Source organism: Macaca nemestrina, chromosome 11 (genome assembly GCF_043159975.1).
Source record: "Macaca nemestrina isolate mMacNem1 chromosome 11, mMacNem.hap1, whole genome shotgun sequence".
In the NCBI taxonomy this organism is placed as follows: domain Eukaryota; kingdom Metazoa; phylum Chordata; class Mammalia; order Primates; family Cercopithecidae; genus Macaca; species Macaca nemestrina.
Genome location: NC_092135.1, coordinates 61672885 through 61677963, shown reverse-complemented (window position 1 = coordinate 61677963; position 5079 = coordinate 61672885). Strand labels below are relative to the sequence as shown.

Here is a 5079-nt window from a genome sequence, read left to right as displayed (position 1 = left end):
AAGCCTTGGTAGAGAGAAATTGCAGTATCACATTAATTGAGGGTAAATTGTGATAAGTTAAAGATGCATACTATATACACTAAAGCAATTTAAAAAAAAGAAAGAAAGAAAGAAAGAAAGAAAGAAAGAGAAAGAAAGAAAGAAAGAAAGAAAGAAAGAAAGAAAGAAAGAAAGAAAGAAAGAAAGAAAGAAAGAAAGAAAAATATAGCTAATGAGCCAGCAAAGGACATATATGGTATTATAACAAAACAAAGAAACAAAACCCTCAATCCAAAACAAGGGATAAAATGAGGAAAAATATTTCAAGATTTGAAAGCCATCCAAGGGTCATATGAGGCTGACTCTTTCCAGGATAGTTTAGAAGGCCTTTTTCCCTTACTTTACAATATCATAATTCTTTTTTCAGCTATAAATTTGTGATCTATAGTGAAGTCAACAGTCAATAATCAGATTTCAGGACAATAATAAAAAATGGAAAGAACCTTCAATTACTGCATAGTAAAACATTTGTTCTCAAACTGAAATATATCCTGTGAAAAACTGTTCAAATATCCATGTGTCTGTAGCAAGCTGAACACAGGGCACACTCACAAGAGTACACATCTGATAGAGGATGTAGACATATTCTGGTGGGAGAGTATCAGTTCAAGAAGCCTTTAGTGAGCAACTGCTTTATGCTTGCCGCTAAATTCATCCCGCAGGGATGACAGAGGCTCATTTAAGCCTGAGCTGGCCTATGCATTCATTACCAGCTGCAGATAATAGAGGAGCTGAAGCTTGTTTGGAAAGTCAGTATTTTAGTTAATGAGAAAACTTTTCCATAAATCTAAGATGATAAGACACAGGTTAGGGTCAGAAATAAATCAGGCCGGAGTCAGGACACAAACCAGCAAATACAGTCACAATGTCCAGGGGAAAGAAACTAAGGAAACAGTATGGGCTAGTCAGCTGATTTCTTTTCCTCGCTTCTTTAACACCTTCACTAATCTTTTCTGAATTTGTCCTTCTTTGGGAATACAGTGGGCCAATGTGACTGGCTGAGAACAGCTCACTTATTTTGCGGTGCGTGCCAACAGGCCCACCTGTCTGGAGGAATTCTAACAGTTGAATCTCTCCCGCAGTGCACCAGACCCCCTCAGTAGTAGCCACAACAAATGCTCTATCTTACCAGGGACTCTTCTCAGCACTCCGCAGGTTGTTGATGAAACAAAAACCAGAACAACGCAATCTAGTTAATATGGAAGTTACTCTCATGATCCCTGGAACTATTAGTACTATTAGGGGTATTCTTCACTCTTAAAAAAGACCTAGAGGCCGGGCGCGGTGGCTCACGCCTGTAATTCCAGCACTCTGGGAGGCCTAGACGGGCGGATCACGAGGTCAGGAAATCGAGACCATCCTGGCTGACACGGTGAAACTCCGTCTCTACTAAAAATACAAAAAATTAGCCGCGCGAGGTGGCGGGCGCCTGTAGTCCCAGCTACTCGGGAGGCTGAGGCAGGAGAATGGCGTGAACCCGGAAAATGGCGTGAACCCGGAAAATGGCGTGAACCCAGAAAATGGCGTGAACCCGGAAAATGGCGTAAACCCGGAAAATGGCGTAAACCCGGGAGGCGGAGCTTGCAGTGAGCTGAGATCCGGCCACTGCACTCCAGCCTGGGCGACGGAGCGAGACTCTGTCTCAAAAAAATAAAATAAATTTTTAAAAAAGACACAAGAAAGCAGTGTCCCTCTTGTTCCCCTAGCATTGAGAATGAAGTCCACGCCTAGAGAGGGTAGAGCCAAGAGAATTTTGAAGAGCCAGGGTCTTCATTTATCCTGCCTGAAGAGTGCCCTGCCGATAGACTTCTTTTTGTATGCTATAAGCCATTGGTTCCTGCGCCAGTTGAATAAAATTTATCTGATACCTGCAGCCAAAAGCATTCTAACTGATACAATTTTTCAGGCAATTTATTTCACAAACAAATAAAATAAACCTAGGAGGTAAAGTGACTTAACCAAGGCCATAAAGCTAATTAAGAGTGTTGGGGCCAAAGGAACTTCCCCTTCACCCTCTGAAGGTTAACTGCATAATCGACTCACAATAAGGCAGATTAGTAAGAGAAAAGGCTTTACAAATGTATTACTACCAAGTGAATAGGGAGAAAAAGAGTCATTACGCAGTTTCCAGTGGGGTATAGAGACCCACATATCCTACTTCTTAGAGGAAGGGGAAATGGGGATGGGTGGATGACGTTAGGGGAATCATAAATGATGTTTAAGGGAAATCAGTGGTCTGGGGCAAAGTCTGTTGGGATCGTAGAGCGGATGATGGTTTATGCCAAAAGTCTTTCCAGGTGTGTTGATACGCTTCTGTCTTCCTTCCTAGGATATGGGTTCAATCAATGAAAACTCAGGGAAGAAACCAGAGGTAATTGTTTTTTTCTTTAGGAAGTCTGGACTTTAGACAGATAAGGGAATTTCAGAGAACAATTTTACCTGTGCTTAGGGAGAGATGGTGATGGGGCAGAGGGGACGCCAGAGAGACCTTGAGGCCTCTTCTTCTGTTCGGCATGTACAAAGCATCATATTCTGGGGTATTGGTTTCTGAGTCCCCACAACAGCAAAGTCAGGGCTAGACTAGCCATCCATTGTGTACTGAGCAGTTGCATGCTATACTCCAAGTATTACCGTATCAAATATAGGTGCACTCACATATCTGTTATTAATATGTGATCTATAATTATTAATCTATAATTAATATTAATTATATTAATGTTATTAATATTAATCTATAATTAATAATCACTTTTACCCAAAGAAATTAGCATCACCACTACTTCCTTTGTCATTTGTTTTACCTGACTTTCTAAGACTGACTTTATTCAGATAATCTTTATAATATAGTCTTTATAATATGCACTTGCAAGTGTGATATTCAAAATATTCAGCAGTTGAGATGGCAGGAAACCCATACAATCAAGAATGAATACTGGCTGTACTGCAAGGACAGAGTTCTACAGGCCCTTGTTTGCCAGCCCTTACTCTTTCAATTGCTGGAACAGGGGGATGTCCTGGGATCCCCAGAAAGAGAATAGGTGCCAGGAAAGTTCACGGTGGGGGAAAGTTGTTCAATATCTTAAAAAACTAGTTTGACTGGCCACCGCATGCCGAATGTCTCTCAGTGCTGCGTTTCATACAATGTAGTACTTAATAAGCTTGGGTGTGTTTGTCTCATCCTCTCCTCCACATAGACTACAAATTATTTGGGAACAGGATAAGATCTCACATTGTCAGATTTGCTCTGTATTACCAATAATACTTAGTGCCTAGGAGTTCAATAATTAATGAATAATCTAATATTAATGAAAATAACCAAAATACTAAAATAGGCACGAAAGAATATCCCATTCTCTAGTCTCATTATGCATCCTACTAATGTTTATTAAGGGACACTAAGTCCTAGGCAGAGAACTGGGTTTTAGAGATAAGGAGGAAAGTAGTTATAGAACCTCATGAAAACTGTAAGGTTTACGTTTTAAAGGACTCAGATCTTATCTAAGAATTTTGAAAAAACAGCTGGTATGTATGAGAGCAAAGGCCCAGAAACACAGAGAAGGGCCTTTGGAAAGTACAAATTTTAGAAAGCTGAGGGTTCCTAAGTCGTCGTGTTCTGTCTCTCTTCAAGGTCACTAAGCTTCCCATCAGGAAACTAATGATTTCCTCATCACCATCTTTGTTCTTTCTGTAGTATTTGACACTAGTGACCACCACCTTGATATTATTCTTCCTACATCTCTAACCACTTCACTGATGCTTTTATCGGCTCCTCTTCTCTTTCTAGGCCTGAAAAAAGGACATGTTTCCCAGAATTTTATTGTAAGCCCCTTACCTTGTGGATGCATTCTCTCCTTTGAAGACCCAACCACCACTCGAATGGCAATTATCAGAGCTGGCAGTTGGCTTCCAAATTTCAAATCTTCATTGTTCTCCTCCCCTCTAACTAGTCTATGCATCCCTTCAGCAACTCCAAACTAACTCTCTGCCTGACTCACCCACTTCTGGTCATGGCACCACCACCCTTCATGTTATCCTGTGTTGTACCCTGAAATCACATTTGATTCTCGTCTCACTCCCTCATCAGCCTAGCAAAGTGGAACACACCTGAGATCTGGAGTCAGGAAGACCTGAGTTCAAATCTAGTCACCAGTTACTAGCCAGGTGAATCTGGGTATGGTCATTAACACTGCAGCTCCAAATCCATCAATTATTCAGTGGTGACAACATTTCCCAGCTGTGAGAATTAAATAAAAGCATGTGTATAAAATATCTGACATGTAGCAGGTGTTTCCCTTAAACTTCTCCATAAAATTAATTGTTCTACGTAAATGACACTGCTTACATCTTTCAAATCAACATCAAATATTTGTTTTAAATTTTTCTCAGTGGAGATATTTCACCTTACTGAGCCTTAAAGAATTTTGTTTGCGCTCATCTCATAGCATTAACCCCATTTTGAAATTATTGGTACTTAACATCACAAGCTGAATTTTTGGGATTTTTCAAATTTGCTCTGCCCAGTATGGTAACTATTCAAATTTAAATTTGTGACTATTCAAATGTAAATGTAAATGAACTAAAATTAAACTTTATTTGAAACTAAATTATTCAGTTACACTGGCCACATTTCAGGTGCTCAATAACTACATGTGGCTAGTGGCTACTATAACACAGTATACTAATGAATGTTACAGAGAATTATAGAACATTTCTGTCATCTAGATGTTTAACTTCCCTGTGATGGTCAAAACTGTATCTCTGTATATTATTTATTTTTGTATCCTCTGTCATCCATTGTACTTGGTGGGAGCTTTAAAAAGTACATATTGTACAAATAAGTAAATGAATAGATATCCAAAAAGTGCTTCTTAAAATCTCTGATATTATGCACTATTGATTCTGAGTCAATAACTACATTGTGTTTACATTCTTCTGAAGAGGATCACAGCACAGCCTTCTCAGTTACCTGCCCAACACATCTCTCCAATGCAGATTTAGCCTCACCAGGCTGGTTCTAGACTTTTTGAAGAAGAATGGAAA

The 5079-nt window shown here is 39.6% G+C and overlaps 1 long non-coding RNA gene across 1 annotated transcript; it reads left to right on the top strand.

The window, feature by feature from the left end:
• Nucleotides 1-1057: 1057 nt before the first annotated feature.
• On the top strand, nucleotides 1058-4286 carry LOC105483324 (uncharacterized). The gene is made up of 3 exons (XR_988190.2): nucleotides 1058-1194; nucleotides 2369-2410; nucleotides 3824-4286. It is a non-coding gene; the product is annotated as an uncharacterized lncRNA (long non-coding RNA).
• The last annotated feature ends 793 nt before the right edge of the window (nucleotides 4287-5079 follow it).